The sequence below is a fragment of the Orycteropus afer genome, unplaced genomic scaffold (genome assembly GCF_000298275.1).
Source record: "Orycteropus afer afer isolate SDZICR_OR568_19922 unplaced genomic scaffold, OryAfe1.0 scaffold00081, whole genome shotgun sequence".
NCBI classification, from domain to species: domain Eukaryota; kingdom Metazoa; phylum Chordata; class Mammalia; order Tubulidentata; family Orycteropodidae; genus Orycteropus; species Orycteropus afer.
Genome location: NW_006921668.1, coordinates 8,421,060 through 8,432,389, shown reverse-complemented (window position 1 = coordinate 8,432,389; position 11,330 = coordinate 8,421,060).

The window sequence follows — 11,330 nt, the reverse complement described above, 5'->3', positions numbered from 1 at the left end:
ATAGTGGCTAAGGCACTTGACTGCTAACCAGAAGGCTGGCAGTTCAAACCCACCAGCCACTCCTCGGAAGGAAGATGGAAGGGGTCACTATGAGTCAGATCCTACTTGACGGCACATAACAACAACAACAACATGATGCTGGGAGCTGTGTCACCAGTATTTCAAATACCAGCAGGGTCACCCATAGTGGACAAGATTCAGTGGAGCTTCCAGGCTAGGAAAAACAAGGAAGAAAGGCCTGGCAATTTACTTTCAAAAATTAAAGGCAGGCCCTCTTTGCTTTCTCTCTCTACATGGTTAAATAACTTGCAAACTAGTGGGGCAAAGATTTTCTGCTTTCTTCATGCATCCTCCAGCTTTGCTCTCCCAATACCTTCAGTGAGTTTTTTGGTACATTGGTTCCCCTCCTCAGATTATATTTAAGTGACATTAACATTTGCCCACTGGGAATAAGACCGATTACATCAATTTACTTAACAAAGACTATGAAACTTGAGACCGGCTGTGGGAAAATGTTGGCTAAATGGCTAGTACTATATTTCTGTTTCTCTTTTCTGGGCCAGAAAGTCAGATAAGTTTCTGAATTCACACGAGTTACTTTCCCTGTTCTGGCTGCAGACTTCCCGTGCCCTGGCAGATGGCTGAGTGTACACCGACGTTCTTTAGTAACTTAAGTGTGGGATGGAACTAAAGCCAAGTTATTATCTTCACTTTTTTTTCTTGATCAGAGAAACAGCCATGAAACTCATTACCCTATTCTTAAAATGTGAACTGTCTTTTTTATAAAAACCTCAGTCACAGTAAGTAACAAATCAGGGAGAGATTATATTCTAAGTGTAATTATTTCTAAGCTATAAAGAATATATTCTGTAAGTAGATGCATTTGATAAATTATTAGATAAATATTTTTCAGGCAATATTTTCTTTCCTTAAAAATAATAAAATGTTCATTGTGTAATTTAGCATACATACCAAATAGTGTATAAAGCATATACCAACTTCCACTTGGGAATTAGAACATTATTACCATTATATTAGAGGATCTGGATGTCTCTTCCTTGTTTCCCTTTCTCTTCCCTACAGTGGCAACCACCATCTTGAACTTACTAGCCATCTCTTTCTTTTTATTGATTTACTTCATATGTGTGTGTCTCTACTGCTTTGTTTTGCCATTTTTTTGTGCTTTACATAAATAAAATCACAATGTATGTTTGGTTTTATGTATGTTGCTATGATTTTCTCTAATGTGCAATATTTTAAGATTCATTTTTGTTGATACTTATAGATTTCATTCATTTATGTATACCACTTCATAGCATTCTGTGTATAAATATATCAAACTAGCCCCAATAGTTTGCAAGTTATCTAACCATGTAGAGAGGGAAAGCAAAGAAAGCCTGCCTTTATACATTCTATAGTTGATAAATTTATTTGTATACTCTATACTTTACAAAGCAGTTCTGCTAGCACAGTGGTTAAAGCATTTGACTGCTAGCCAAAAGGTCAGCAGTTCAAACCCATCAGCCATGCCAGAGGAGAAAGATGAGGTAGTCTGTTTCTGTAAAGATTAAGAGCCTTGGAAATTCTATGAGGGGTCTACTGTGACCTATAGGGTCGTTATGAGTCAGAATCTACTCATTAGCAATAGGTCTTTTGGCGGGGGGGGAGGGGGGGGGGAATATAGTTGATAAAAGAAGCCCTGGTGGTGCAGTGCTTAAGTGCTCTACTGGTAACTGAAAGGTCACAGTTGGGTCCCACACTACTAGCAAGGGAAAAAGATGTGGCAGTCTGCTTCAGTACAGATTGACAGCCTTAGAAACCCTCTGGGGCAGTTCTTCTCTGTCCTATAGGGTCGTTGAGTCAGAATCAACTCAAAAGCAGTGAATTTGTGTTTTGCGTGACGACTCAGAATCATGCTGCTCTGAATATTCTTGAAGGTCTCATGATGTTCAGGAAATACACCTGTGTGGAATAACTAAAAGTCTCACTGCCATCCTGTTGACTCAGACTCATAGTGACCCCCATTGGGTTTCCGAGGCAGTAAATTGTTACAGAAGTAGATTGCCCCATCTTCCTTCTGCAGAGGGGCTGATGGATTTGAATTGCCAACCTTCTGGTTAGCATTCAAATGCCTTAGGCGCTACACCACCAGAGTTTCTTAGGTGTGAAAGAGCTGGTTATATTCTAAGCATATATTCCATCTTTATGGATAAGGCTGACCTGTTTTCCAAAGACGGTCTATCAATTCTCTCACCAGCAGTGGATGAGAGTCTCTTTGCTCCACATCCTTTCTAACACTTGGTAATCATTTCACTTTTAATTTTTGCCAATCTTATGAGTGTTATTCATTTTAGCTTTAAACTTTATTCTACTGATCACTAATGAAATTTAAAAGGAGCTCTGGTGGCACAGTGCCTACAGCATTTGACTGCTAACCAGAAGGTTATCAGTTCAAACCTACCAGCCGCTCCGCGGAAGGAAGATGGAGCAATCTACTTCCTTAAAGATTTGCTGCCTGCCAGCCACTCCTCAGAAGGAAGGTTGGGCAATCTACTTCTGTAGTGGTACCACCTCTGAAACCCAAGGAGGGGTTGCTATGAGTTGGGTTCAATTTGATGGCAGTGAGTTTGGTTTTTTGGTTTGGTTCAGAAACCCAATTGGGGTCACTATGGGTCGGGATCAACTCGATGGCAGTGACTATGTTTTGTTTTGTTTTTTGAATGAAACTAAACATCTTTTCATATGTTTAGAAGCCAGTCATTAATCTTTTTTATGAAATGTCTATTCATGTCCTTTACATACTTTATTATTGAGTTGATTTGTGTTTCACATCTTGAAATAGTGCTTATATAAAGAATAAACCAAAAACCACAGCCATTGAATCAATTACGACTCATGGTGACACATGTTACAAAGTAGAGCTGAGCTCCATAGAATCTGGTTTGTTGTAATCATTGCAGAAGAAGGTTGTCACGCCTTTCTTCCATGGTGCTGCTGGAAAAATCATGAACATTTGGTTAGTAGTCAATCTCAAATAGTTTGCACCACTCAGAGACCTCTCCTATAAAGAGAAGGAGCTCTTTAGAAATTTACAACACCAACTCTTTATTAGTTTGCATATGTTTGTAATATCTTCTCCTAGGTTTTGATTCATATTTTCATTTTCTTTGTGGTGTCAAAAGTTGTAAATTTTAACATGGTAATTCCTAGGTTTCAAAGGATGCAGCCAAAGCTTCCTGGATTTCAAAGAGTCAGATCTCCACCAACTCAGTTCTGGAGTATGGGGCTGCCATGCCCAAAGGCCAAGAGGATGGAACTACCACCCAAAACTAAGGGAGCAGGTCTGCATATTCAAGGGGGAGGAGAACAGAGACTGCCAGAGTTGAGGGCATAGGATCACACTCAGATGGACTAGAAAAATGGGGCTTCCCAAAGCCAAGGGAGCAGCATTGCCATTCCAGTTGGCCTAGAAGGTGAGGCTGAAGGCCAGGATTAAGAGTCTTTCATTCAAAATCCAGAAAGCATGGCCAACACCCAGACTCTACAGGGTGAGATTATTGCCCAGATGGTCTCAAAGAACAGATGATTATTTTCAAAACTTGAGAAATAACGGAATATGTTCTGCAGATATTTGGTGCCCAATGTCTCTTCTTTCTCTCCAATTTCTTCCATTCATAATGGAAATGTCTACCTTGTGCCTGTTCCACTATTGGTCTTTGGAAGCAGATACTACTTGTGTTCTAGATTTCACACATTCCCATATGAATAGGAAATTTGCCCCAGAATGAAATATTCCTAAAGATTCACACATATTTGATTTACATATTTCAGAAGATGAGATTTTGGGCTTGGAGTTTATTTAAGTCTTTTGGGATGACATGATGGGATGAATGTGCTTTGCATGTGGGAAGGACTTGAATTTGGGGTGAGTCAAAGGGAGGACTGATATGTATTAAATTTTGTTTCGCAACAACATGTGTTATAAATCCTAACCCCTATGCCTGTGGTTATAATCCCATTTGGGAATGGGTTTTCTTTGTTATGTTAGTGAAACAGTGTTAGTGTAGGGTGTGTCTTAAATCACTCTCTTTTGAGATATAAAAGAGATTAAAGAAGAAAGCAAGAAGCAGAGATGGGGGAAGAGAGATGTCAAGCCTCAGGATGATCACCCAGGGGCAGAAGCTCAGAAGAGACAAGCACCTTCCTCCAGCGTTTCCAGAGCTGAAAGAGAGAGAAAGCTTTCCTCTAGAGCCAGTACCTGAATTCAGACTTCCTGCTTCCTGAACCGTGAGAAAATGCATTACTGCTTGTTAAAGCCATCCATTTGTGGTATTTCTGTTAGAGCAACACTAAATAACTAAAACATATACTAACCCACACTTAACCCACAAATTTATTTATTCTATACTGATACTAAATACCTTTTGTTCATACTGATATCTCTGATTTTAAGTCAACACCACAAGATTCATTCTAGCTCTTTTTTGCCTTATTTTAACTTATTTGCCTAACAAGGAAAATCCTCACTCTCATTATGTACAATATACTTATGTATTTCTTCAATCCTAGTATACACATAAATTACTACAAAATTGTTAATCCAGACTCCTATGAGAAAAATTTACTAACTATAGTATAGTTTTTGTTCATAGCAGTTTGGGGTTTGTTTTCTTTTGGGATTTTTTTTTTTTTTTTTTGGAGGTGAGAGGATCTTTCTTGTTGCTATTAGGTGCCATCAAGTTGGCTCAGACTCATAGCAATGTTATGTACAACAGAACAAAACACTGCCCAGTCCTGCACCGCCCTCACAATCCCTGCTATGCTTGAGCCCATTGTTGCAGCCACTGTGTCAATCTATCTCCTTGAAGGTCTTCCCTTTTTACACTGACCCTCTACTTTACCAAGCATGATGTCCTTCTCCAGGGACCAGTCCCTTCTGATGACATAATCAAAGTAGGTGAGAAGCCTAGCCATTCCTGCTTCTAAGGGGCAGTCCCACTGCACTTTTTCCAGGACAGATTTGTTCATTCTTCTGTTCAGCTCTTTTATCTGTTATCTTGTCATTTCTTCCATTTGCTTTAGCTATTCTCCATTCAAGAGCAAGTTGCAGAGTTTCTTCTGACATCCATTTTGGTCTTTTGTTCCTTTCCTGTCTTTTAATGATCTTTTGCTTTCTTCATGTATGATGTTCTTGATGTCATCCCACAATTCGTCTGTTCTTCAGGCCTTGGTGTTCAATGTGTCAAATCTGTTCTCCAGATAGTTTCTAAATTCAGGTGGGATATACTCAAGGTCATACTTTGGCTCTCATAGACTTGTTTTAATTTTTTTCAGCTTCAACTTGAACTTCCATAAAAGCAATTGATGGTGTGTTCCACATTCACTTACTGGTCTTGTTTTGACTGATAATACTGAGCATATCCATTGCCTCTTTACACAGATATAGTCGACTTAGTTCTTGTGTATTCCATCTGGCGAAGTCCACATATATAGCTGCAATTTGTGTTGTTGAAAAAGGGTATTTTCAATGAATAAGTCATCAGTCTTACAAAATTCTATCATTTGATCTCTGGCATCATTTCTATCGCCAAGCCATATTTTCCCACAACAGATGCTTCTTCTTTGTTTCCAACTTCTACATTCCAATCAACGGTAATTATCAATACATCTTGATTGCATGTTTAGTCAATTTCACACTGCAGAAGTCAGTAAAAAACTTTTCAATTTATTCATCTTTGGCTTTGGTGGTTGGTGCATAGATTTGAATAATAGTCCTATTAACTAGTCAAAGTAGTTGGTCAAAATACATTTCTCCAAAGTTATTTAGATTACTGCTTATCTTCCGCATTGCCTTCAGGGAGGTTATATTTCTTACTTATAATAAAATATGGATCATTTGCTACTGTTTGTATTCCACCTTACATTCTTGCTACATCTTGAATGATTTTCATTATTTTTTGAATATATGAAATACATGGTTCTTAGAGTTGAAATTAGTTCTGGTGGTGTAGTGCCTAAGGCATCTGACTGCTAACCAGAAGGCTGGTGGTTCAAACCCACCAGCCACTCCTCAGAAGGAAGATTGGGCAATCTACTGCTGTAGTGATACTGCCTCGGAAACCCAAGGAGGGGTCACTATGAGTTGGATCCAACTCCATGGCAGGGAGTTTTTAGAGTTTAGAGTTGAAATTATATAAAAAGTACACTCAGAGAAGAGATACTCTCTCCTCATCCCTTCCTTTCTCTCCACCCATTTTCCATCCATCTCCTGCAAGAAACAAATCTCCTTGCTTTCAGGTTGACTCTTTCTATATGTATTTTTGAACATGCATATTTTCCCATATCCTCTTCTTTCTTATATGATTGCAATCATACTATACACACTCTTTGTTTATTGCTTTTTTCAATTAATGATATATCATGGAAATCCCTACAAATCAGTTTATAGAGATCTTCTTCCTCCTGTTTCATAACTGCATAATATTCTATTGTGTGGGTGTGCTATAATTCATTCAACTGTTCTTCAATATATCATATTTATCTTGTTTTCAATATTTTAAAATTGCAAACAAGGCCTCAAAGAATAAATTTCTGTCTAGATATTTTCAGAGGTTTATCTGTAGAGCAGATATTTAGAAGTGGGGTCGCTGGGCCAAAAGGTAAGTATATATGTAATTGTGTTAGGTATTACCATAGCTATCTTCAGAAGGGTTTATCAATTAACATTCTCACCACCAATATATAAGAATTCCGGTTTCCCCACAACCTCACCAATAAATTCAATAGTATTCTTTAATGTATACCTATTGCCTGTATAACAACGAGCATTTTTCTATTTTCTTTTTTTCTCCTTCTTCCTCTTTTAATTGCATTATTTCTACTTTGCCACAGTATATAACATTTGGAAATCCATTTTCCATCCATATTCCCACTTTTATTTTTGTCTTAGATGCATATTTATATATTTTTAAATGTTAACCATCAGTCTTTTTGCTGAATTTTTTCCAGTTATCACTTATTTGGCTGAAGTTCATCCTCTCATAGATTTCTCAAGAAGGGATGATGAGTACAGAACTCCTTAAGTTCTGGTATGTTAGAAAATTGTTTTTGTACAGCCTTAACATTTGAAAGACACCTTGATGCAATGTTTTACTTTTTTCACTTGTCTTTTAAAATGTGCTCTATCATCATCTTGCTTTGTTGGTTTAGAAAAATCTGATGCCAGTCTAACATTTGAAGGAAATTCAAACCTAAAGATCTTGAGTTCATCATAACCTTTGAGATCTCATAATTTATTGATGAGTTATTCTGTGTTTTATATATACATAATGATGTCATGAGAAATAAATTATATGTTTGTTACTTCCTTTCCAATCTCCTTCCTTCATTCTTCCCCACCTCCCTCCTTCCCTTCCACCCTTCCTTCTTTCTTTTCTTCCCCTCTTCCTTCCTCCTTTTCTGTCTGCCAGTCTGTCTTAGTGCAAAAGCTAGAACTACTTTCTTGGTTATTGCCTAGTTCAGTCCTGTTCTCTATGAATAATTCTCTAAAACTTTTGTCTCCCCCCTTTGGGCTCTTGGCTCTGCCTTCTGAGTCATCCTTCCTTTTCTATGAGAAAAAGCTCACGGTTGCAGTTGAATAGTTTTCTAAGCTTTTTCCTGCTGATGGTAAGTTGTAAGTCTAAAATTCTTTTATTTTGTGTGTTACTGTCCCCAGTCAGTACAAGGTAGCAACAACAGATATTTAGCTTACTGATATAAAATGTTAAAACAGATGGCACAATAAATTAAAAGTGCACTAGACACTTATGTAAAGAGGTAATTAAGAAAATGAGCAGTTTTAGGCTTTGATGCCAGACAAATGAGTCAAACATATAATCTGCCATTTACTCACTTGGCAAACATGAGTTCATGTAAGTTTTCTTTATTTCAGATTTATCACCCCAAAATGAGGATGGGGGTTTGTGGAAGTTAAGGTTATGTGTCAGCTTGGCTGGGCCTGGTTTTCAGTGGCTGGGCAGCTGGATATTGTTTTTCCCCAGGATGAAACTGGTAATCAACTCCATGGTAAAATCTATTGGAACAGCTGAGTAGCTGCCTTAGGGACGTGGTGTGCTTCCAGTATATAATAAGCACCTTTGAGAAAGACCTCTGAGCGTTTTGACATGCTTGGACCCTGCATGTAGCCAAGTCTTCATTCAGCAGCCTGCCATGTTTTCTGCTGATCTTGGGACTGTCTCTGGACTTGAACTAGTGGCCTGCCATGTTATTTGGTAATATTGACACTGTGCCATTTTATTTGTCAACCTTGGGCTTGTTAGCCTCAGCAGCCAGCAGCTGCCTGAGTAAAGAGACATCTCTAGCTTCAGTGGGCCGAGAGTAAGAGGTAGAGCTGAAGCCCAAGTTCAAGTAGCTTTAACCCAGACCCTAGAGCTTGACACTTTGAACTCAGACTTCTAGCCTCCAAAACTGCAAGAGAATAAACTCCAGTTTGTTAAAGCCATCCATCTGTGGTATTTCTGTTAGAGCTTCACAAAGTAGCTAAAACAAGGTTGTTGTGAAGATTTAAATGAGTAAACATTTACAATGCTTTCATTGTAACCAAGTAGATTTTGGTTATTGAAAAATAATTGTTATTCCTTCCCAAATAACATTTATGTTTAACATAACAAAACCAAAAAAACACAACTTACTACCATCAAGTCGGATCCAACTCATAGCGACCCCTCCTTGGGTTTCTGAGGCAGTATCACTATGGCAGTAGATTGCCCAATCTTCCTTCCAAGGAGTGGCAGCCTTCTGATTAGCAGTCAAATGCCTTAGGCACTGCGCCACCAGAGCTCCCATGTTTAACGTAGACATACCAAAAAAACCAAACCAAACTCACTGTAATCTAGTCAATGTCAACTCATAGTGAGTTGTTACAATAACCATGAGATGAGACAGGGAGAAACAGGAAGAATTCTTTTACTGCAGATAGAGAAACCAAGGTGCAGGATGGTTTCATCAACTTATGCATATCCAGTGGCTACTGGCCAGAGGAGGAGCCATTGTGAAAGGTCCAGTCTTCTAACTTCTGTTCAATGATCTTTTTCATTAAATGATGCTGCCCTTACCAGAAAAGAAATATAATAATAATAAAATGAAACAAACAAAATAATTTGCAAGAAAGATAACTACTTATCAATCTATCTATTATTTAAAATGCCTAAACAGCTCATACTTCTTATTTCTTTCCTTAATTTTTGCCATTGATCTTTTCTTGTTACTGTGTCCATGTTAAAAGGAGCTCTGGTGGTGTTTTAGCTGCTAAACAGAAGGCCAGCAGTTCAAACCTACCAGCTGCTCCATAGAAGGAAGATGAGGTGATCTAATTCTGTAAAGATGTACAACCTGGAAAACCCAGTGGGGGTCACTATGAGTTGGCATTGACTAGATAGCAGTGAATTTGGTTCTTTTTTTTTTTTTTTTTGGTATGTCTATGTTAAACATGGGAGCTCTGGTAGCATAGTGGCTAAGACACTTGCCTGCTAACCAGACAGCTGGTGGTTCAAACCCACCAGCCACTCCTCGGAAGGAAGGTTGGGCAATCCTACTTCCGTAGTGATACTGCCTCGGAAACCCAAGGAGGGGTCGCTATGAGTCGGGTTTGACTCGACGGCACATAACAACAACAACAACAAATGTTAAACATAGGAGCTCTGGTAGCATAGTGCTTAAGGCACTTGACTGTTAACCAGAAGGCCGGCGGTTCAAACCCACCAGCCACTCCTGGGAAGGAAGATGGGGCAATCTACTTCCATAGTGATACTGCCTCAGAAACCCAAGGAGGGGTCACTATGAGTCAGGTCTGACTCGACGGCACATAACAACAACAACATGTTAAACATGGGAGCTCTGGTGGCATAGTGCCTAAGGCATTGGACTGCTAACCAGAAGGCAGGCAGTTCAAACCCACCAGCCACTCCTCAGAAGGAAGATTGGGCAATCTACTTCCATAGTGTTACTGCCTCAGAAACCTAAGAAGGGGTCGCTATGAATTGGATCCGACTCGACAATAGTAAGTTGTACTTTTTTGGTTTTGTTATGTTAAACATAAATACTATTTGAAAAGGAATAACAATTACTATTTTTTTATCAAATTATCAACTGAGACAACAAGGCTGGCAAAAGAATAAGAGAACCATCACTGAGTACACACCCTGTGCCAGGTATTCCCTATGCATGATCTTATTTAGTCATCTCAGAAACCCAAAGAGTGACATATTATTTTGAGTGACTTTCACATAATGAAATGAAAGCTCAGAAATTTTAAGTCAGTGGCATCACTAGGGAGGTGCAGGCAGTGCAGATCACAGCAGGTAACAATGTAAGAGAGGGGGACACCAAAATGACTGTCTATAAAATTTTTGTGTAATGTTTTTGCAGAAATTTGTTATTTTTTATAAAAATATCCCTGTAAGTATAACAATAAAATCATTTTCTGTAAGCCCAGTTTACATGTACTAATATACCTACAAGGCTAAAACTCTACGCTAATTGAATTTTTGAACTTTCTAATACACTCTAGTCAGAGCTGTCATTATTACCCAATTACAAGGATGTTTCAAATCACAAGTTTCCTCTGCATGTGCTACAATCACCTGCTGTTGTTTTCATTGCTAAATTTTCTAGTGTTTTAACTACAGTATTGTGACAATTAGTATTCATGAATCTATATCAATAACTTTTATGAGAATGAAGTAGCAATTAAAGGGAAAGGAGAAAAAATCAAAAAGGGCCTCCACTCAGTCACTAAGAATGTTATAACTAAGAATGCTGTAATTCAATGCAGAAAGATTTTACAAAAAAATTTTGTTTTTATACAGCAGAAAGAGTACCCAAGACCATGTATAGTGTTGTCAGACAATGGTTCTACAAGTGTATTTGTATGTTCTGTAAGAATTCCCAGGGGTATAGTAGAGCTGACAGGGGGCAAGGTTATAGTCACTTCTTGGCCACAGCCAGCTACCTAGAGGGACCAAGTAGTCAAACTGGTGGGCTCTGGATCGTAGTCACAGAGAACATCAAGCTCAATTGGCATAACATACTACACAAAACATTGTTCCACCTCCTACTTTGGCGAGTAGCCACTGAGATCTTAAAAGCTTGCAAGCAGCCATCTAGATGCAATGATGGGTCTCTCCTCATCCAGAGCAAAGAAGAATAAAGAAAACCAAAGATTCATGGAAAGAATTAGTTCTCGCAACTGGTACACCATGCGACCCTCAGGCTATATGACTATGAAACCAGAAGAACTAGATGGTACCCGGCTACCAATGTCAACCACTCAG